Source organism: Phyllostomus hastatus, unplaced genomic scaffold (assembly GCF_019186645.2).
Source record: "Phyllostomus hastatus isolate PE091 unplaced genomic scaffold, TTU_PhHast_1.1 phas_contig_40, whole genome shotgun sequence".
NCBI lineage: Eukaryota > Metazoa > Chordata > Mammalia > Chiroptera > Phyllostomidae > Phyllostomus > Phyllostomus hastatus.
This window is the reverse complement of record NW_025333872.1, coordinates 30,335,372-30,360,444: the sequence shown is the minus strand read 5'-3', so window position 1 is coordinate 30,360,444 and position 25,073 is coordinate 30,335,372.

Here is a 25,073-nt window from a genome sequence, read left to right as displayed (position 1 = left end):
TCAATTACCAGTTTTAGGTTTCCTATTGATTTTTCTTTTACACTAGATAAAAATTTTTAGCATTCTTTCACCCCTTCCTTTTATCCAATTGTAAAATCTATTTCACCCCTTCCTTTTATCCATTTTAAAATTTATTAGCCCTGGCTGGCGTAGCTCAGTGGATTGAGCGCGGGCTGGGAACCAAAGTGTCCCAGGTTCGAATCCCAGCCAGGGTACATTCCTGGGTTGCAGGCCATAACCCCCAGCAACCGCACATTGATGTTTCTCTCTCTCTCTCTCTCTCCCCCTTCCTTCCCTCCCTCCCTAAAAATAAATAAATAAAATCTTTAAAAAAAATTTATTATATGACCATATAAATACGACTTTTTGGTTATTATTGTTTTGTCATGTAGTGAGTATACAATGTTTACATTTTTTTTGGTTTTCCTCTTCATATTAATGGAACATTTGGTTCTGGAAATTTTACTTTTATTATTTCTTTCTGTAATTGATTTTCTTCTGTCTTTACTCTTTATGGAATTCTTATAACTTGGATTTTGTAACTCTTGGATTGATTCTACCCCTTTGTTTCTGTACCTCCCTTGGTTTGGGTTATTTTCTTTTTATTTTTTAAAAAAAATCTTTCATCATATTTTTAATTTCAAGGAGTTTCCTTCTTTCCTTCCTTCTTTTCTCATTGTTATAAATCATGTTTTTGTTTTATGAATGTGTCATCTCCTTTCTTTGAGGATTTTTTCTGGCCCTTATGTTACCTCTTGTTTCCCATATTCCTTTTTTTCTTCAGGTTGTTTGGCTTCTTTCATCCATGGTGGGGATCCACAAATGCCTGGTGACCCTCACTGGCTGTCTACTTATGACTGAAAGTGAAGCACTAAAAAACTGATCTGTCATATTCCATTCCTGTTAGTTCTCCATTTCCTACACTGTAGGTCAGGGTTACAAATCCCAAATAGTTTTATTGAAAATGGCAATTGTGTATGTTTCTTATTATTTTTAATAAAGTGATTTAATGAAGGTAATAGGCTGGAAAAGACTTTTCTTTTTAAAAAGAAATGGCAAAAATTATATTTTATTGATTATGTTATTTTAAAATTAAAATTCTGAGTATTTCATTTAAAGACCTAAGATATAGTAATTTCTAATTCCAGATCAGGTCAGTTTCCCTGCTTTTATACAATTTATGTAGAATCAAAATCAGATTTACATTTTATTCAAAACTTCTCCAAACTTGATGCTATCTATTAATTGTTTCTGACTTCCCACAAAAGTCTTTCAGGATTTGGTATAGCTCTCTATTTCAAAGTTAATATCATTAGCCTGACAATTATTATTATGGCACCCATTTGTTTTCATTATTCTGAATATTTGTTCATTTATTAATGTCCAACAGAACTTTCTTAAATTTTAGACATCATCTATATTTGCACCATTTAATAAGGTAGCTTCTAGCACAGGTAACCATTGAACACAAAATGTGGCTACTGTGACTGATATCCTGACTTTAAAATTAATATTATTTAATTTAAATTAAGATTTAAATAGTTGCATTTGGTTAATGGCTACTATATTAGACTATAGTATAAAATAAGAATTTATTGAATACCTATTATATGCTGGGCACTCCTGTAGACATTGAGATGTACCAGCAAAAAGGACAAGATCTCTGCCTTTTGGGGGCTTACAGTCTAGCAGGGAACACATTCAGTAAACCCTAGAAATAACAAATAAATTCATTATAATATATTAAATTGTGGAATTACAGAAAAATGAAAAGGAATATTCAGGTAAAAAGATGCAGAGTGTTGAATGTGGAGAATAGTTGAAATGTGGTAAACATTCAGCAGAAGAACCTTTGCACTTTTAGACAGACACATATTGAATTCATGTTATCACCATTTCCACCTCCTGCTGGTGAGATAATATCTTTCCTTTCTACTCTTCTCCCCAGTAATTTGCAGTGAACTGTTTTTTTATTTTTATGTTTCATATTTTTATCTTTATTATATATCTTTTCCTTTACTATTTAGTCCCCTTATTTACTGGCTTTTTAGTCAGTATTGTTAAAATATTTTCCTGCTCCTTCTTTGTTTGAATTTATTTATAACACTGAAAGGTAACTAACGTGAAGAATATCTGACACAAATCTTGATATGTTTTCATTCAATGATATATTCACCTCTTTAAAGATCACTAGCCACTTCCATACTTTATAATGGTGTTATTTACATTCACATAACAGATATCCATTGTTTTGGCATTCTCCAATCATTTACACTTCCGTGAAAATATCCCAAATGTCCAGGCTCCACTCTCACTCTTGTGGTTTTAAAAGGGCTCTGGGCATGGACATGTGACCTAGACCCCACCTCACTCAATTGGTGAAGTCCATCATTCTGGCATTGGTAATTTTTTAAGAACAGGGACAAACCAGTCACAGCCAGTGAAAGTTGGGCCCAACATTTTCATTTCAAATGGTTTGGAGAAAGAAAACTGATCATTTCATCTGCACTTGAACTTAAGAAGATACTGAAGTTATATTTGTAATGGTTCCCTTGCTGAAGAATGGAGTCTTGTGTCTGTTTCAGTTACGTGAACCAACAGTACTCCCTTTAAACGCCAACCACTTTGAATTAGACATTTCACTTAGAATGAAAGGAATACTTCTCGGCTGATGTTAGGGGGCTGAAATCACTGTATTTGAGTCAGAAGGCCTTAGTTCCCACCCTAACTCTGCCTTTGATTAGCTATGTGTCTTTGAGCCAATCAATTTATTCTCTAAGCCTGACAGCAAAATGTGGTAGTTAGAGGAGACATTCTCTTTGATACCTTCCAGTTCTATCATTCTGAAAAGCAGCTCATATGTAAACATGTGACTAAAAAGACCATGCCATGCCCTGAAGTTCTCCTGCACTAGAACACATGAAGTCTGTCTCCTGTCAGCTGTTCAGGCAGGAGGAGCCAGGACTCACTTGCACAAGTGCCTGTTTTAACTCTGCTCAAGTGCTGGTGTCCTGCTAAAACAATCACCAAGTGGCTCTGAGACACATGTTAGAGCCTGCCCAGTTCTGATGCATGGTCCAGCACTGAGCCAAAAAATGTCAATTCAAGTGGAAACATGGCCATATGGATTGCTTAATTTCTATTCCTTGAAAATGTCACTTTTTTCCATTCTGAATAATTGCTATGAAGTGGTTTTTAAAAAGAATTCTCAATAATGAAAAATAAGGTAAACAAGTTTAAGAAATATGTGCTCCCATGGATGTTGCTACATTTAGATAGCTTCAGCAGGTTGTGTGGGGTACTTAATGTCTGAGTATGCAGGCTATAAAGTTAGGCCAGCTCTTAAAACACATTTTAGCTTCACTCCTTACTAGCTGGGGAAGATGGGCAAGTCACTCAACTTTTCTGATCTTCAGTTGTCTTTTCTATAAAATGGTGATACTAATATTATATATTGTATCAGGTTCCTATGAAGATGAAATGAAGACATAAATGCAAATTTGAACAGAGTGCCTGGTATGAAGGAGTACTTAGTAGCACATGTAAGAAAGGTGCCTATTTACAATCTATACATATGTGTTTATTTTATATACATGCTCACACATATGTACATACATAGCACATTTGTTATGCATACATGTATTTATGTGCATTTGTCATTTCTAGTGATGAACATTGACTACATTGCTTTTATATTTCTCATTTCAGAAGTGAAAATTTCAGAAGTCACTTCTCTTTGTAGTTTGTAAATTGTCTGAATTGTTCATCTAAATGTCTTGTATTGATAATAACTAGAAAAATTCCAAATTAAACACTTTATAGTCTATTTTGAGGAAAAAGAATATAAATCCAGATCAATACATTGGTGTGTCCACATAACAACTGACTGGAAGTCCCAAGGCTCATGGCAAATATAAAAGTGAATGATATTTAGGATGCACCAACTCTGCCAACACCAGCAAAAAACACATTTTTTCTAACAAATTCATATCATAAGAGAGGAATATATTTTCTTCTGAGTCAACCATAGATATTGCTTATTTTCCTTCTTTCCTCCACTGCTGGGTTTGTCTATGTGACCAAAAAGAGGACTAAACCGAATCTACAGAGAATTAGAGGGGAACTTCCACATAATGGAATTGGATTTGGGGATAATAACAGGAATGTCATTTTAAAAGTGAGAAAGGATAGAAAATTATTTTAATAATAAAATACAATGGAAATTTTTAGTTTAGCAAATTTTATGTTACAAAATAATATTTATGTTAAACATTTTACAATGTAATATTTCATTATAGTCAAATAACCTTTCTAGTTTAATTCCACAATGCAAAAGTTATACATTGGATATGCCTCAAAATCTTGATTTATAAACTTTGAATAGCATTAAAAAATAATGTGTTTACTAAATTCACATACAAATTTATTATACATCCAAAAAGAAATTATGGTAACTCTAAACTTCTGTGTCAATGTGTTGGCTGAGGGCACCAGGAGAATATTTAAGATACAGTCATCTTCGGGTTATCTTTATGTTTGTGTATGAATGAAAAGACAGAATATCTTAAATTTGGCTGATTTCCATCAGTAGACTCTACAAATTTGCATGGAACCTGGCTGAGCCCTCCTCATGGAAATAGTAAATTTTTTTCATTTTTTTTCTACCTTCACATTAGAAGTCCATTTCCCTCTCTCCCATAGAGTCCTGATACTCAAAGTTTCATATGTTGATAAAATATCTCTTGAAGAGTAGACATTGGTTCTAGGTTCTAGATTTATAAAGAAAACTAATCTTTACTACAAGTCCTCAGCCCATTCTACCTAGAGAACTATTTATCTTTCAGATCTTAGCTGGAGGCTTCCTCTTCTTCAGGAAGCATTCTCTGAGATCCCTAGGTAGCCTTGATAGGGCTACAGTTCTCCTGAATTTTTATACCCTAGAACATTTTAGGGCCTTACTTTGCTTATATGCTTATATTTCTATACTAGCCTTCAGATCTGCAAGGGCTAGGGGTTATGTTTTATTTGACTTTGACCCTGCCACCCAGCATCATGTTTATAAAAACAAATGCATTATTTTCTTTAAAGCAAGATAGAGTGACTGAGTTCACAGTCTAATCTAATTCTACATGACAATACCCCTCTTGAAATAACTCCATCTTGCTGAGCTTTAAGATTTCCTAAACTTCAGAGGGAAAGAACATAGTCTGTCCACTCTGAGCATAATTGCAAAAGCTTGTAATTTATTGCCATGTTGATAGATGATGCAAGTTTTTGTTTAAACTTGTTATACTGAACCAATTATAGATCCACAGGAAGATGCAAAGATGGTAGAAAGAGATCCTGTGCACCAGTTCACCAAGTTTCCCCCAAAGGTTACATCTCACATAAGAGCAGCACAGTATCAAAACCCAGAAATTCACACTGGCTCCATGAATGTGTACAGTTCTGTGCCATTTTATCAAGTGTAGATTTGTTTTACTTCTACTGCAATCAAGATATAGAATTATTTCATCACCACAAAAATCTCCCTCCTGATACCCCTTTATAGTCACACCTGCTCCTTCTCTCCACTCTCCCTCATGCCTATCAACCACAAATTTACTCTACATCTCTATTACTTTGTCATTTCAAGAATATTGTATAAATGTAATCATACATACTATTAGTGCATTACTACATTGATAAACAATATAACTCATCATAGTCAATTGTTGTTAACACTTTATCAGTTGAAATGAAACATAGAAACCTTATCCCCTTTTACATTTATTTACCCTCCATCATTTATAATATATATTAAAATATCCTCTATATACATTTAGAATCACATCAGATGGTGTTATAATATTTCCTTCAAATTTTCAAATATAATTTAGAAAATTTAAGAAAAGTGTCCTAATTTTTACACATATTTTTACTTTTTTGTTGTTCTTTCTTGCTTCCTTATATTCAATGATTTTTCTGTATCATTTCTTTATGTTTAGCAAATTTCCTTTAGGCATTCCATCAGAGTAGGTCTGTTCACAACAAATTGTATTAGTCTTTCTTCAATAGAGAATGTCTGGATTTCCCCTTCATTAATGTAGGGTGTTTTCACTGGGTATAGGATGCTGGGTTGAGAATTTTCAGTATTTTAATAATGTTGTGTCACTTTCTTACTCAAGTTGTCAAAATGATGTTATTTTTATTGAAAAACATTATTTTGAGCCTGAAAAATATGCCGCTTTTTTTTCTTAGCCTGCATGATGTGATGGCCCACATGTGTATTAATAGTATCCTCATCGTCTTTGATGCCAAAGTAATCAAAACTAATGTTCTCGTTTCACAAAGAAAAAGTCTATTCAAAGCAGTGTGGGAGCATACATTTAAGTATTGAACCTGTGTCATATAGCTGATGTGTTTCTTGAGACATATGATCAGACAGAGTCCAAAAAAAGGTTAAAGACTCTGATATAATGCAGACATTTGGAAGAAGTGATGTATGTAATATTTTTCTCCCTAGGAAAAGTCATAACTGTCCTGTCACAACTTCTTCAAATGAGTAGATGTGAATTTATAGAACTTTCAAGGAAGAAACATGTGTCTATATACTGGAGAAATTGCTACTTTAAGTTGTTTCTAAATATATATTTGTAAGTTTCATTTTTGCATGTTATTTTCAGAAAATTTTCTTTGTGTTCATGTTTATTCATCATGAAAATTGATGTGCCATGTTATTGAAATATGTTTCCATATGAACATGATAAACTTGTCTGACATACTGAAGGCTCCCAAAGAGGATGCAATAAAAACTAAAGCATATAACATACTAGAATTCTTATACGCAGAGCAAAGAAAAAAGTAAAAGTATGAGGAAATCTCAAAAGCAGATAAAAATAGCAAATAACTTTTACATTTACAATCTAATTTATAACCTGTGCACATCCCAGGAAAGAAAAATATGATTATGTTATGTATCAATATACTTCATAGACTTTTTTATACCTGAGGAAAACTGTCAGCAATGTCATGATAAAAGACAGGAACAATAATATACACAGTCCCGATACCCAGGTCAACACTTTCCATACACCCAAGAGCCTTAGAAATAGTGGTGGAAGCCACAAAAGGAAACAAATGAATGATTCCTGCCCTGGCTTAGCATTCTCTAAATCATGCTATCAGTTTGTTTTTTATTTATTTTCCTTAAACATATTTTTTCTGGTTATGAAAGTGATACATGTTAATTGAAAAAAAATAAAAAACACATACAGTGAATAAAATAAAAACATATTGCTATTACCTAGAACTTAAAATACATTCCTCTGGAAATATTTTAATCTTAATGTTAAATCAAATAATAATTGACAGAATGTAGTACTGACTTTGTAGGACAGCTCTGTGAAGCCGGACCCTGGGCATCTCATCCTAGCTTTATGCCATCCACAGGGTCTTTGGGAAGCCCACCGAGACAGCTCAGATTGAAGGAGAGGGTAAAGGAGTGAGGAAATAGAGGAAGAGAAAGAGATGTGAAGGAGTTGTTTTAACTTCCATTTAAACACTCTAATTAAATAAAATGGAGTAAGATGAAGCTGATAGTGTTTGGGACATCAGCCCTCAGCATGTGAGGAAGTTCCAGGAACTCTGAAATCACATTCTTTAGATGTTCCCTCGCTTTACCTGCTCAGTATTTTCTAACTTGTATGTAAGAACAAGAATGTTACAGGTCCTTATGCTCTAAAAAAGAACATGAGAATCTTAGTACCAATAGGTAAATAATGAACAACATACATGCGTGCATGCATGTGTGTGTGTGTGTGTGTGTGTGTGTGTGTATTGGCTGATTTGCTTACTTTTACAAGAATAATATTAATCAGTAACTTTTGTGAACTGTTTCCTGTATACATGCATTATTTCATTAATTGTTTTTCCTCCCATTTTATAGATGAAGAAGAGGAATAGAATAGAAGAGATATAGCCCACGGCCACAATATGGCAGACCTTGTGTGCAAAACCAGATTCATGTGGGACTGGGTCCACTGCACTCAGCCACACTCCCCATGCGCTAGCGCTCTCCCTCAGCTCTCCTTCAAATGGGTCCTTGTGGACCCATTTATTTTAAGAATATATTTCAAGGCATAAAATTTTAAAAAACATCTTAACGTTAATGAATTTTTAATAAATTGTGAGATATTATTGAAAATGTACTGTATTGAAAGGCAAGTAAAGACTCAAAAAAAGCCAATACATTCTGTCATTGATTAATAATCCTCATGTTCAAGTAGAAGAGCTTTCAGCAATTTGGTGGTGATGGATAATGCATATCTGCTTTGCATTTTTACTGTGTTTTAGTATACCCTCTCTATATCATATTTAAATGGACATAATGTCATGGAATCTAAATTATGGTAACTCCTGGACCACTGGTCTTTCAACTATAGCCATGTGATCCTAAAAATGATGATAATATAGAGTCAAAAATGCACTGCTTGGACTTACGTTTTATAGATATTCAAACAAAAGGCAAAAAAGGGGGGGCTTCCACTGCCCCTGTAGTTATCTTACCTCGTTAAAAAATAAAAAGCATATTCTGTCTTGTACTCACTGAGATATCTTACCAAGTTATAACATTAATTTGAAAACAGGGCAGGAAGGAGTCGCTCGGTATAGTGTTCTAGTTTTTGTTTAATGTGTATGGAGTTCCAGTTTTTCAAGATGAAAATAATTCTAGACATTTGTTGCAGAACAGAATAAATGTACTTAATATCACTGAACTGTACATTTCAAAATGGTTAAGACAGTATATTTGTTGCACAACAGAATAAATGTACTTAATACCACTGAACTGTACATTTCAAAATGTTTAAGACAGTATATTGTATGTGTCTTTTACCACAATTAAATATAAAATAAAAACAAAAACAAAAAAGCATCAGCCACAGGTCAGGTTGTTCTCCTGTTGCCTTCTCTTTCGCCCCACTCTGGGACTTTCTTTTACAAAGTGAACTCATCTTGCGAAGGAAAGAGAAACAAGTTTTCATTGCAAGTACTTGTAGTTTAGGTAACATCAGTGGCTCACCTACTTCTGTCAAGTTGTGGGGATTTTCAGAGTTACTATAAATACTGCAGAATTATTTGCTTTCAGAGCTGATGAGTGGAAAGGGATCTCTTATTCTAGCTTCTTACTGTAGCTCAGGCTTGATCATTACCCATACTGGGAATCATCTACATTTTCTCTTAACATAGTTACCAAAGAGGGAAAGACTTCAAATCTAATGTCTACTGCTTGGCACATTCCAAAGAAAAGAGACTTGAACAGATCCCCTTTGCTTCAATAGGAACTGGGAGTCAGACCAGTTGGTTCTCAGTGGACACTTGGGCTATTTCTTGCTAAGTGGCTGTTCTCTCACTGAGCACACTCTGCACCTTCTGGTCAGAAGTCATTTTGGGCAGGTCAAAGAATGAGACTTGACAAACCAATCTTCAGGCAGTTGACCACAGAGGACATGAGATATTCTAGTCCCAAGAGCCCAGGCTACCCTTTCTAACAAAGATTAAGACTAATGTAGAATTCCAAGCATATCAGTGCTGCTTGGAAAGTGTTATTTTTCAATTTAATCAAAACCCAGCTTTATTAAGTCAGTCCAGCTCTTGCTTACTGTAATTGCCCAGTAGGGCAATATTTCCTTTGTCTTTAATCAAAGAAACAGTTGCCCAAAATAGGATCCTCATTCTGCTAGAGTCAAACTCAATTGTACTGTTGATCCTAGAGTCTGACCAGTTACAGAGCTTTAACTGGCAGTAAAGGATCAAGGAAAACCAACAGCTTTCTCAAGATACAGACTGGAACATATGTGCAGCAGCAGCAGCAGCTTTGCTGACCCAGCTTCTCTTTCTAGAACTTGGCTTGACTTGGAGGGGTCCATTTTCAGTGAGGTGAATGAAGAGTTGGCAGTCTGGCTCTGGCTTACTGTAATTGAGTCAGACAATTAAATTGCCTCCCAGTTACTGAAAATGTAAACCACATACACTGTATGTAGGTCACAGCATTCCAGCGGTGCGTGTTTGGTATAGTGACTTAATGCCTGGATATGGACAACTCCTTTGAGTCAAAGCAGCGCAGTGTGCTAGCTCAGCAGATGCACATGCACGCAACAAGGGTAACACCAGAGGTCTGTAGCTTTGGAACGTATCCTAGAATCGGCGCTCCAGCACATGGATTTATTTAGACAAAACAATGTCAGCTTATCATTGTGCTGTAATTTTTGGATAGCTTTCCTTAAAAGTTTTAAAATGAAGTGTGTTTATTAATGAGTCTCTTCCTTTACACACAACCCAAAAAAACTTCCATGTTTCCCTCAAACTAAAGTTGTACTCAAAGATGAAAAACAACATACTTTTACATGGATAGAGTGCTTAAAGTGAAACAGACAAATGTTTTAACCTCAGTGTGTGATGTTAGATTTTGAAAAAAGTGGACATAATGACATTATCAGAACTGGGGAAAGGATTTGGATTGTGTATATCTTTAACTTGATGATATGAATGTCAGTACAATCAACTGATTATTAGTATAATAAAGGTGGTCATAGAGAAGAAATGGATTTTATAATCAATATTATTTTCAGATTAATGACTTTTTTCACAGAATATAGAATATTTTGTCCCCTAAATCAACTATGGGCAAAAGACTATTAAAAGTTTTACTTTTAAAAGTCCTTGATCTGTATTTGGATTTTCCATGGCAAATATTCAGTCTTCATATATCTTTCTCCAACTCCACATGCGTTTTGACATCTGGCTCTATTATCAAGTGTTGCATGTTTAAAGAATGCAATTTTCTTAGTTTAAGAAAATCAGAATTACCAAGATATGTGTGTGGGTGTGTGTGAAAATGCATGTGAGCCAGAAATGCTTCTTATACAAGCATCCTAATGGATCCTTATTTCAATCCCTATCCTCATACTGAGAATACCATGCTCTTAGAATTATATTGTTTAATGAGGAAATTCACTGGTGGGCTTGCTCTTGAGTAGTCAAATTTCTATTTGGGGTATTCTGATTATGGGTTTTATCTCTGACAGCACCAATCTTTCTGCAATAGTCTTGGATTGAGAGGGAAGAAATGAACCAGTGAGACTGGCTGTTTTTCTGTCACCAGCTTTTATTACTTCCATTTTAAATGTCACAAAAAGGGACAAATTGATCAACTTTGTTTTTGAAGATCCAGGATGGCAGTTGAGTAGGTGAAAGTTATACTTACCTCTTCCTGGGACAAAACTGGAATTACAACTAAATTAAAGAACAATCATCTCGAACAACCAACTGAAGACTAGCTGAAGAGAAGTCTTATAACAAAAGATTTACAGAAGATGCTACACAGAGACTGGTAGGAAGGACAGAGATGCCAAAAGGCCTGGCCCCACTCCCATAGGTGGCAGCTGGGGTTCCAGTAGGATATTTTAGCTTCAGAAGGTTTCCCCCTGAGAAACATGGGTTCTAAACCCCAAGCCAAGCTTCCAGCCCAGAGCACAGATCTGGGAAGAAGAGCCCACATAACAACTGGCTGTGAAAACCAATTGCTGTTTCCGTCTGCCAGGCAGAGGCGGGAGTCTATTGGAGACACAGGCAACCTCTTAAAAGGCTAACACAGAAAATTCCATTTGCAGCCACTCGGGGCTCCAGGGGTGGGAGGGCAGAGAAGATTAGAGTCAAGTGAGGAGAGTCTTGGGTGTGTGGCTCTGGGAAAGAAGCTGAGGGGACTTCTACCAGGATCCCTGTGCTGAGTCACTCTCCCACACTGCAGATGCCATCTTTCTTGGGTGAAATACTCCCCTTTGTGTAGTACTAGCCTGGGGAAAGCAATAGCCCCACTCTCTGGACTCCCTCTTGCCCCACCCTGTGGAGCTCATGCCTTGCTGAGAAGTACAGCCACAGGTTTTTCAGTGACTGAGCCCAACAGGCAGCTGGCAGGTAGAGGCAGGCAGAGGCAGATCTCAGGTTGCTTTGGGACTTTAGGTGACTTGACTCCTGGCCCAGTGCTGGTAAAAGCTGGCCTTGGTGCTCAGCTTGGTCCTTCCCACACACATCCAGGTGCAGCAGAGGCAGCACTAACTAGTTGATCACTTGTAACCCCATACAGGTTGATGAGGGCCAATCACAGGCAGCATTTTACATTGTCCTATACCAGAGTCTGTCCCAAGAGGCCCACAACCAACACACCCAGTGGCAGACTTCAGACAACATCAGAGCAAGGCCCAATAAGCTTCACAAGCAACATCTCCAAAGGGAGATCTCCTCAGGCACCAAACTCTGCTGAGGCTGACTGCACCTCATGCAGTCAGCACCTGCACAGTAGCTCATATGCCATGGATAGGGTTAAGCCTCACATTCAGCCAGCCTGAGAGTTGATCTCACACATAAACAGGCAAATAGCAATCAAGACTCAGTGACAACAGGAGGCCAACATAGCCCACTCAATGGACATTCCTAGAGCACACAGCTCAGGTGATCAAGGAGGCTGCATCTCTGGACCCCACAGGACACCCACTACATAGGGCTACCCCACGAAGACTGGGAGTCATAGCTGACTTATCTCATACATAGAAACAAACACAGAGAGGCAACCAAAATGAGCAGACACAGAAACAGCCCCCAATTGAAAACACAGGAGAAACATCAGAAAAAGAACTACATGAAATGGAGGCAAGCACATTTTTAGACAGAGTTCAAAGCAATGGTTATAAGGTTGCTCAACAGCATGGAAAAAGGCATAAAAACCACAAAAACAGACTAATTAGAAATAAAAATAAATATTACATTTTAAAGTGCCCTCTCTACTGATTTAAAAGAAACAATACACTTTATCAAGCCCATAGAACTCTACTGGGAAAGAATTTGTACCTGTATTTCTTTGGCTTCCCTTGCAACTCTCTTTATATTGTAAAAAAACGGCAAGGAAGCCTAAGGTAAAAGTGTCTATTTTCTATTATTTGAGGAACATGTTATACGTCATTTTTATGAGCTGTTAAAACGGATTGTAAACTGTTAGAAAAGAAGCCCTGTATATGATTTTAAAAAAATCTTTAATAGCCCTGGCTGGTGTGGCTCAATGAATTGAGTGCTGGCTTGCAAACCAAAGTGTCATTGGTTCAGTTCCCAGTCAGGGCACTTCCCTGGGTTGCAGGCCAGGTCCCCAGTAGGAGGTGCATGAGAGGCAACCACACATTGATGTTTCTCTCTCTCTTTATCCCTCCCTCTCCCTCTCTAAAAAAAATAAATACAATTAAAAAAATAAAAAATCTTTGATAAAGCATAGCACAGTGCTATGCAAGATAATCAAGAAAAATTATTTAAATGAATGAATGAATGAATGAATGCACTTTTAGTTCTATCCAGGTTTTATAAATAATTGTTTAATTGACAGGAAAGACTTGATTAAATGTGAACTACATAGCTGAGTGTTGAGACTAACCAGGATGCTTGGTCCATAGTAGAGATGATTTTATTTTTATTTTACTTTTTAAGATTTTATCTATTTATTTTTAGAGAGAGAGGATGGGAAATGAGAGTAAAGAGAGAAAGGTCAATGCATGGTTGCCTCTCACCTGCCCCTTTCTGGGGACCTGGCACACATCCCAGGCGTGTGCCGTGACTGGGAATCAAACCGGCGACCTTTTGGTTCACAGGCTGGGACTCAATCCACTGAGCCACACCCGCCAGGGCTATAGAGGTGATTTTTAAGAGCTCAGTATAGGTTTGTTGGGTGGGTGAATGAATGGATGACATTTTGGTAGAGCTCACATTCTCATGAAGTGAAGAAGAGATAACCTTGCTAAAGACTTTTTTAAATATTTTTCATGCGCATTTATAAAGCTTCACATTTAACAGTGTTTTTCTTTCTGATATAAATTAACAGTCTAGCATTTCAGCTACTCTCCAAATCCCATTATTTTGATATCAAGAAACTGGGTAAAAGTTTTACCTCTAAATTCAAACTTCTTATACTTGCTGCAATTTATTTGCACTACATAACTAGAAACATGGGTGCTTGGGTGAACTACTGGCAGTGCATCAGCTACTGTAAGTCCTACCACTTCTTTTAAAACATTTTATGTTGTGCAGTAGTAAAGCCTGGCCTAGTCTGAAGTGTTAAGACGTTTTGACTTCAAGAGAGCATTTTTTTTCTGGTGTGAATGAATACAGGCTTTTTCATTTTGTTCCAGAAAATGAGTAAAAGTCTACTAATGTACTTCCACTTCAGGAAGATTCCAATTTCATGACCCAGCCAAGAGGGCAATTAAGATTCCACAGATAAAAATTGCTTAATCTTCAGAGGATGGACAATGGATGTCCCAGTTCTGATACTGTGCCTTATCACCCATTAATGCTTACTTTCTTCAGAGAATTGATATTATCAAACTTTTCAGTTGTTTTTCCAGAAGAGGGTATTACTTACATACAATATCATGGTGAGGAAAGAGTTCATTATACAGCTACTAGCACATAAAATAAGATTTATAACAGTGGTTCCAAAACCTGGTCATATGAATCACCACAAAAGCTGTTTTAAAATCAAGATTCCTGGACTCTCCCCACAGGAATTCCAAATTGGGAGTTCTGGGGAGAGACTAGGGGGAATTTGTTTATAATAAGCTCCTTGGATGATTTTGATCTAGCCAGTATGGCACTGATTCACCGACAGGTCTTTAAAAATCACTAATTCAACTGAAATATATAGTAGGGGCTTACTTGTGTGACTATAAAAAATGACACAGTAGTAAAATGTATTCTTTTCTCTGAACTGAAGCAGATGCATTTATGACTGTTGCTGTTAATTATAACATAATTGATACAAAATTGATTCAGTACAGCATTCACTTCACACTCTATGCTGCCCACAGATATGTGTTCATCTCATATGAGTGGACTTCTCAATGACTTGAGAGTTTTACTCAGATAAAATTCAGAATCGAATGTAGCTCAGTTGTATTTCCTTTTTTGGTGTCATTCTCTATAGTACATACTGCTTCTACAACACCCAACACATTTATGATTCTAAATTAGAGGATCAATCCCCCAAAGAGCATCTGTTAATCTCATAGTTGTAGGATGAGCACATAAATACATTGAATGCCATATTCAAGGTTATACTCTAATTTTTAATTTTGGAAAGATTGTTTTTATAAAATGACTTGAAGAAAATGAAGCTCAACAAAAGCTTGTATAGTGGTGATATACAGAAGACAGTGGGTTCCTCTGGGAAGCACCCTCCAGAATAATATAAAAAAACTGGCAGGGATGGTGAAAGCGTTCATGTCCTGCAGGTATCAAAAGGCACATATTACAAAACATTGGTCAACATTAGTTATGTGGTATTATTGCTCAGTCTGTTAATTTTAAGGGACCATGAGTTTTAGCATCTTTTAGCAGCCCTTCTCTGTGAATCATGTCTTTCCTTCTCCCCATCATTTTCCAACTCCTTATAGCCCCTTCCCTTTTTTGCTACTTCCTCCCAGATCCTAATAATACTCTGCTGACCTGCAGTCAGAAATCCTCAGGATGGTTACGATTATGACACTGCTGCCTGGGAGGAGTTGGACTTGAGTTCTGCATATCTACTTTCTCTTTTTAAAAGTTTTTATTTTTATTTATTTTATTTATTTTTATTGTTGTTTATGTACAGTTGTCTCTATTTTCCCATGACCACTTCCTCCATCCAGCCCATGCCCACCTTCCACCCTCAATCCTTCCCCCCTTTGGCTTTGTCCATGGGTCCTTCATACATGTTCCTTGATGGCCCTTCCCCTTCTTTCCTCCATTATCCCCATGCGCCCTTCCCTCTGGTTACTGTCAGTTTGTTCTTTATTTCAGTGTCTCCAGTTCTATTTTGCTTGTTTGCTTGTTTGTTTTGTTGATTAGATTCCACTTATAGGTAAGATCATATGCCTTTCAAATTGATGTACCATATTTTTCAGACAATAAGATGCACTATGTTTTCCCCAAATTTGGGAAAAATAATGGTTGTTAATGCTGCTGTTGAGGTCTGTTTACATTTACATTGGTGCAATCTTATGTTATTTATGTTATTAAATATTTTACCACATTTTTTGCTTCAAAATTTTTCCCTATTTTCCTGTTCTAAAACCTAGGTGTGTCTTACGGTCTGAAAAATACAGTAATTGTAAAGCTCACCATCTCTCAGCCTCAGAATAGCCACAGATTGTGTGTTGAAGCCATTTACAAAGCTGAGGCCTAATGCGTATCTTTGTAGTAAAAATAAAAAAGAGATCCTGTGAATTATGTGCAATGTCAAGCACCTATATTACATGCAGTGTTTGGAAAATGTTAAACCACTGTAAAATAACTGAAATTTCAATTGCCAAGCATTTTCTTAACCATGATCATTTGTTAGAAAACTTCTTAAAGCTGGTCGGGGAATTTAATATTTAAAAGGAAATATACACACATATTTCATATATATTTGATTTCAACCATCAAAATCTCCCTCCTTTTTTTCCACTTTAGTAGCACAAATAGAAGATTCTGAATTTATGTGTGAAAAATGAATGGTATAGTTCCAAGTCTAATTATTCTCCTTTACGGATTGACTAATTTAAACTATTTTTCTAGAGGCAAATGAGATAAAAAGAGATTAAGTAACTTTCTCAAAGTCAGAAAACAAAGAAGCAGCACATCCAAAACTAGAAGCTAGACCCCATTTCATTTGGCAAATAAATGTGGGATCTAATATGCACCAGGTGCAAAGCTGAGCGGTGCACTCTCTCTGTTTTCTGATTACTTGTTACCTACTTGAGGGAGATGAATGACTAACAAAGACACTACAAGAGAAAACACAGACACAAAGGCAGATTCCTATAGGGTTAAGAAAAAGGGGCAGCTTAGTGAGGGCTTGCTGGAGGAGGTGCTATCTGATATCACATCCAAGCTCCACACAGGAAAGCAGGAATAGAAAGATGTTTCAGACTCAGAGGCATTTCAGAATTTCCTCAGACTCAGAGGCAAGAAAGTGTGGGCTGCTCAGAGAACTGTAGGTATGTCTTCACACTGGAGCATAGGATGCAAGCAGGGAGCGGGTAGAGACGAGACTGGGGTGGGAGAGTCTGCCAAACCTTATCAAATTTAGAAATTTAGACATTATTTTGCAGGCAATTGGAGAGTCATTGTAGGACTTTTGGCAGAGGAGTAACAGTGTTTAATTTGCATTCTAGGAGCTATTATCAGACTATAATGTGAATATTGGGTTGGAGAAGGAAGGGATAGGAGGCCAAGGCAATGCTTCCTCAATCACCATACAAAGGGTCTTTGTGAATAAAAAGGTACAATTTCCTGTTAGAAAAAGACTCTCTTTACTGCTATTTACCAGAAAAACATCCACACATATCTAAAAACCTATGTAATGTGCTCTGACATCCTTGTGTCATGCACAGCCTGCCAAACTGATCCTGAAGTTAAGGTAGGGTTGACTTTGTACGGCACTTGAAAATATCAATCTACTTTCATAGGAATTATTTTATGTACTCTTTTTAATAAGCCTGTGAGATAGTTAGAAATGGTAATATTTTTAGCCTCATAGTATCCCCAAAGAGAAAGAATACTGAATAGTGGAGTTGAAATCCTTGTGGTTGCTTAAAAAGTATACACAAGTAAGACTGTGTAAATTATAATTGTGTGGGAGGGAACCTCTGGGTTAAGATAGCATCATTGTACTTACTCATGTCTGAAAGTCTTATTATGTCTAATACAGCATTTCCAAGCTGATTTTGAATAATGACCATACATAGCATGGTCAAAATACCTCAAAATACCCAATCAGTGTTGCCATGGTTTCCAGATGAAAGACATGGGGTTACATTCCAATGCACAATGCTTAAAATGTAAAGATAAAGATCAAGGCAACATATACACTGCTTTTAGTGCGTTTAGTGGTTTATGGGTTTACCTCCACTAAAATGGGAGATTCCCCAAAACAAGAGCTATTTAATTTTTAAAAATATTTTTACTTAGAAATAGTGAACTTCAATTATTTTCTAATAAAATAATTACTAAGTAACATTCTTATTATTTCAAAAGATAAATAATGTAGGTTTGTAACAGCATGAATAGAAGATTTCTCTGAGTTTTGGTAATTGAAGAACATTCAGCTGTGAACTTTATACTTTAATTTAAAACAGACTGGAAGATACTATAACTTTCCATAGATAGTCATTTAATTATTTCCACAAAAATACCATTCTTCTCAATTTCAAATGCTTTAAATTGTGCAATACACCATAGTTTTGCAATAAAATGTTTAGAGAAAAGAAATTTCAAAATTTGTGCTGTTCGGAGTAAAAGAACAGGACATTTTTTTAGAGCTGAGTTGTAATAGTTAGACTTCTTTTGATTATAAGTGAATGAAAATCCAAACCAAACTGGTTTGAACCAAAATAGAATGTATTGCCTCACCTAACCCAAAAGTTCAGGAATAAATCTAGCTCTGGTCAGAGCTTGACCAGACTTAGTGATATCATCAGGACGTGGCTTTGCTCTGTAACCCTTGGCTGTGCTTTCTACTTATTGTAGACAATTGTTCAAATCACAGACATGTTTGACTTCATGGTTGTAGGTTGGCTGCCACTGCTCAGGTACGTCACACTTCCAGGTGGACCCATGTTGGGAAGAGAGTCTGTTTTTCTGATAGCTGAAATAAAAGACCCAGAATGAAGTTCAAGCAGCTCTGAGGGGCTGCCATGAATTCTATGCTGTTCTTGGATGGTCACTGTAACAAGAGGGAGGAAGGCACTGTCCCTTTTTCTGATGGGTCTGGGTTTCAATCAAATGTACTATTTCAAGGGGTCAGGGAGAACTGGTTTTAACTGAAGTGCATTATTTAACAATAGTAAAGGGGTGGTTTTCCCAGAGAAAAATGGGGGATGCCCTCTCTGGATAAGTTTTAAGCTACATGAAAGTCAGCATCTTATCAACCATAAAACTCCTACAAGAAAACATAGGTAGTAAAATCTCTGACATTTCCCTTAACAATATTATTTTTTGGAAACATCTCTTTGGGCAAGGAAAGTTAAAAAAAATAAAGAAGTTGGACTACCTCAAATGAAATGTTTTTGTACAGGAAAAACCTGTTAACAAAACAACAGTTAACCCCTCCAGTGTCTACTCCTGAGAATTGTGCGTCACCCAAGCATCTCCACTGGTACTTCTCAGCTTGTCATTCCCATGGTCGCTGTGGGGGTCTTGATCTGTGTTACTTATGGAAGGTAACAGCTTCCTGTTTAGTTTTTCTACTTCTAGTCCTTTTCTTCTCCTCATCAACACTGCTTTCAGAATAATTTGCTTTAAGAGCAGGTTGAATATTGTCACTTAGCTGCAGTAGCTTTTTATTGCCCCAAGTGAAGTCCAAATTCTTTAATACTCAACTATGATCCCTAAACTTTTATTTACTTTTCTCTCCTGTTTTTTTCTCCAAACCACTATCAATGCCTTAAGAGGAACTATTTGGTTAATTCATTGTCATATTTTATTTTATATGGTTACATGTTTTGCTAAAGACTATATTGATGATTTTGTACATAACTAGAAGTTAATGGGTAAATAAAAAATATATATCACAAACATGTACGATGTTATTTCTGGAGTTTCATCTTTGGGAAAGTAATAAATAATAAAAATATATCCAGTGAAAAGAAGTTTCCCTTTTTTATATTTAATTGTAGCTGGTTCTGGAGAAAAGGTACATTCCACTTCTTTGTAACTTTCTGACAGAGTTCCCTTAAATGGGCTTAAAAATGCATAATATTTGTACAAAGGAAAGAAGAAAATATTTTCATCTTGGTTTTGAAGGTAATTTTCTTCTCAGTTATAGCATCTTATCACACATATAGCAAAGAGTGTTGTCTGATATCTTCATTTTTCAATTGCAGTTTACATTCACTATTACTCTGTGTTAGTTTCAGATGTGCAGCATAGTGGTTAGACAATCATGCACTTTACAGAGTGGTCCCTCCTAAATTTCAAGTACCCATCTGGCCCCATACATAGTTATGATGATATTGTCGGCTATGTTTCCTGTGTTGTAATTTACATCTCTGTAACTATTGTGTAACTACCAATTTGCACTCCTTAGTCCCTTCACTCTTTTCACCCAGCCCCCTATGCTGAATTGTCAGTCTGTCCTTGTATCTATGGGTCTGACGTTTGATATCTTTAAAGAAATAATTCCCGGGTAATTCACAGGAAGAAAAAGTCAATAAATATAAAATATTTATCTTGGTTAATTACAATAGAAATTCAAATTGAGATAAAAACAAATTCATATTTTTCACTTATAATATTAGCTAAAATTAAAAGTTTGTTACTGGCCATCTGACAAAGATGTGAAAAAACAAGCATGCTCATAAGCCTATGGTAGAATGGCAATTTAGCAGTAGTTAACCAAATTTAAAAATGCATGTTCCTTTAATTCATCTGTTTCAATTCTAGTAATTTGTTCTACACATACTCTGAGATAATTGCACAAAAATATATGCATAGGTATGTTCACTTTATTGTCATGTGTAATTATCATTTAAAAAAGAACTGGAAGCAACCCTATGGCCCATCGCCTAGGAGCTGGAAATTAATTATTGTTAAGCCATGAAGCCGACTATCATATATAGAGTCAATTTTAAAAGAATAAAATAAGTGTATGTGTGTAAAGGTGGTAATCTGTGTAAATATGGAAAAATCTTCAAAAATATTAAGTGAAGTAAAGCAATATGAAAAATAGTATAAAAATAAGATCTATTTCTTTAAAATGAACAAAATTTTAGTAGCAACCCTAAAGAATAAGAGGTGGAAATGGGGTCAGTAGGTAGTGGGAAGACTTTTGTATCTTTCTATTGAATTTTCAGCATACAAACCTAGATTGTTAAAAACAAGAAAACCACATATAAATGTAAAAACACAAAGTTCCTTAGTTTTGTACACAGTTCGTTTTCCACATTTAGTTATACATTAATTTGTTCAATTTCTATTTAATGAGTGTTATTCATTGTGTCCAAATATTATGCATGTTTCTTGTTTCCTTACTTAAATTGTGCACACATTCTTGGAACTCAAAAGTTGTTTGGCATATCTGTCCCTGCCCACAAATACAAGGTATTTTGCTTTTCATAATGATTTAAAATATTATCTTAAATGGTACACATGCTTATGTTTGACCTGTTAGGATATTTCTACTCACATGTACAAGAAGTATGCTAAAGTAATTGTTAATTTTCAGTTTTGCCTCCAGGCTTGTGACTCCCCTTCGGTTTGGATTGTCGATCCATTGCTGGTAGTGCCAATTCAACTGCTAACAGGTATCCCTGATTTGGGGTGGGGTGAAGAAAGAAATTTTATTCAATGTGATATAACATGGCTGTTAAAACAGCACTGCTCTGGAACAGCTCAATTGTGATGCCTCATGGCTGTGAAATTCCCTCCAGGATGATGTGCCCTGCTCTGCTCCACTCCACAACTGGCGGGGCATCTTCAGTGCTCCACCTCTAGCATAGGAAAAACAATCTTCTGCTTGCAGAAATTATACTCTTGGAGACAGATGGTGTATATGGACAGAAGTCTCCCTCCCTTGGTTCCTGATTGGTCCATCTCATGCAAATGAGAATGCTAAATCCTTGTAGTTTGATTGGTCCAAAAGGTGCTGTTCTGATTGGTCATAATAGAACTGCTCTGATTGGTTAGAGCTGTATAGCTCTGATTGGCTAGTGAAAGTCTCAATCCTATAAGTTGAACGAGAACGCCAGGAACTCCTTTAAAGGACTGGCTCAGATGGCAGAAACACAGTGCAGGCAGGCAGTTCAGTGTGGAAGCAAAATATTTAGTGCAGAAGCAGACGGTTTAGCATAAAGGCTCCTCCTTGAGGTATAGTTTACATGAGCAGCCCCTGTGCAGAAAAGGCTGCTGGGCTCTTCTTTTATTTCAGCCCAGTTAGCCACCAGGAGCCCTTCTTAGTAGGTGTCTCCTTCTCCCAACCCCCTCCCCACTGTCAGAGTGCACAAGATGAAGGGCTCTTTGTTTTCCTTGAAACATAAAATAATTGGAAACAGATTTCTGAGCATAGGTTAGCTCCATAAACAATGCCAACAGCCTGAGAAAGTAGAGCAGTGCTGCCCTCTGACCGATGACACTAATATCGACTGTGCTTTGTTTGACAATCGCAGGAGGCAATTGCTTGTCATGCCCAGAGAGGCTGAAGGAAAAAGTGATCCGTTTACATAGGACTCAGCTGTGAGAGTCTAATTCCACTCTCTTCTAGCAGTGTAAAATCAACTATGTCAACATGAGTCCTCGATCACACATCCATTATTCATCAAGGGAACACTAGATAGTGTTGTCATTTATGGTCCAACATAAATTTTACTAGGGTCGATTTGCCAGAACTATAAAAAAAAATTCACTTTTTTCTTTAATGAATATGTCTTCAAGATGATGCTTATTTATACTGACTGAAAGAGAAATGAATGTTTTATTCCTTAAAAGAAGAAAATGCTTAAAGTATAAATCAGAAGCTAACTTAGTCAAGCAAGAAGCTGAAATTCTCCTTACACAGTGTTCAGTGTGTTTTTGCCAGAATGGAGGAGCCAGTGGTGCTGAGTCCAGGCCACAGGCTATGATGACTCTTGTAAACACAGATATGATGGATGCCATGGCCTTTAACAAAACTGTATCAAAACAAAGAAGTTTAAATAATAATGGCATTTAATGTTTATATCCTTATATATTAATATCACTAGGTAACCAGAAATCATCAGAGAATTGCCTTCTGCTAGTGGCCCACTCAAATAGTAACTTCCTATAATTTCCCCCATTTCCTGACTTTAAGTGTGTCTGTGGCTCTTGGACTTCCTTCTCACTGCCAGGGGTGGATCAGTGTGGATGGTAAAACACGTTTCCAAGTTTTATGGACCAGCCATGCATGTCAGCAATACATGATCTAATGAAAAACAACTACCCAATTTATACAAACTCCATGTGCTGTGTTGCAGAATTTTGAGTAGTTCTTCTTCAGATGCTTCATTCACAGATATTAAAGACTATGAATCATTTCTAATGCCTTTGGCCATTTTGAAGTTAAGAATGCAAGTGTTTTTAATTTATACTGGACATAGCCTGAGCCTGCAGAGTGGTTTATATTAAAGTTTTCTATGAGGGTACTGTTTCAAATGCTCTGTCCTATTTCCCCATAAATACATTTCTATGTTTTGTTATGTCGTGTGTACTAATCTTGTGCTCAGCAAATACTGCTTAACCAAAAAAAGAAACTGTGGAAAATCTTCTTTTCTTTTGCAGAAAAGTCTGTTAATCATATAGCTTTTAATTACAGAAACATGCAGAAACACTGTATACTCTACAGCATATCACCACTCCTATGCCTTTGAGAAACTAAGATTTTTTTCTTTGTTCAGTTATTTTTGCATAGAAAGTGCCTGAAGTGTTTACTTTTAATAGCTAATTTCACCACCCTCCAAATATAGAGGTCTAAGTTGCTAATTTCAAACATACAGTGCACCAATATTTTGTATACAAAGAATGTTCTTTGCTTAAACTTGGTCTTCATCAGTCAGTGAAAGATTAAGCAGTTCTAAATATATCATCATATTCCCCTTAAACTACTAGAATTTCCACTTGAGAAAAATAGGACATATGCATGAAATATATTTAAATGCAACTTCCATAATGATGTGAAAGAAAATAATTGGAAATACTGTTGTAGTCAATCCTTTACAGGTAATTTGCTTCCTTGGTTGTGAAGCATGCTATTCTAAATAAAAGTATCCAAAAATATGAAGGAATAATATTACTGATGCCAACTATTACAGGATATATAAATACTTGAGTAAATCCTTATGAGGAGGAAAAACGCTTTCAAGTCATCAGCTTTTCGGAACAGGAGGAGTGTTGATTCTGGCTCTGAGTGCAAACCACCTATGTATCGTTTTTCATGAGCTACCAGAAGATGAAATCAAAAGGCAAAAACGTATACCAAAATTCCTTGTTGAGAAGATGGAAAAAAAGAGGAGAAACCCCAATGGAAATATTGTCTGCATATTTAATAATTCTAGTCTGTGCCAAACAAGAAGTGAGAATTATAAATACAGGGTCATATTGGTTTCTTGTATTTCATTTATTATCTATTTTGAAAAATACTAGGAAGCCTAGCTTACATTTTATCCATGTGATTGACAATGTGATATTGCCTAAAGCCAGGTCTGGTGAAATATTTTTTTTTCTGAATTTGAAGACTTTGCTCCTCTGAACCATATGACTACAGAGAAAAAGACAGATCGATGACAAATCTCACTGTTTTTGTTCTGGTTGTATACCTCTTTTAACTCCATTTTCTAAACAGAATACAATGTTGTTACTCTATGTTAGTGCACATGATGAAAATCAATTTTTTAAATAAAACAAGAGAAAGATATTTTATATTTTTATCCTAAGATATTATATCAATGGACTGCCATAAATTTGACTATTTGTAAGAATTTTTATCTCATTTCTTGTGGAACATTTTTTAAGTACTTCAAACTAACAAAATCTTTAGGTAGCATCCATTCAGTTTTTATATGGAATTTAAAATTTCTGCCTTTGCAAGGAATTCTCATCAATTTCTAAAAGAGTGTTTTATTTCATTGGGGTTTAATACTAAGAACATTATGGTAAATCTACCAACAGAAATATTATGCAGCTATTGAAAAGTATATTTTAAAATAATTTTTAATATTATGAAATGATGCTTTTTAAATAAATGATATTTTTGTCAAATAAAAGGGAGAATAAATCATTTCAAATATAGCATAAACTTTATGTATAAATTATATGAAAAATAAGAGGAAATATTTAAAAATATAATGTTGGTTGGTTGCTATACATATGAGACTGTGACAAATTCTTTCAGCTTTTTATCCATATATCTTCATTCACATCTTCTCATGTTCCTCTATTATTATTATTTTGTCTGTGGCCAAACTATACACCTTTTTCTTTAGACAGAAACATGCCCTGAACTTCCCTTCTTCTTTAATCATGTC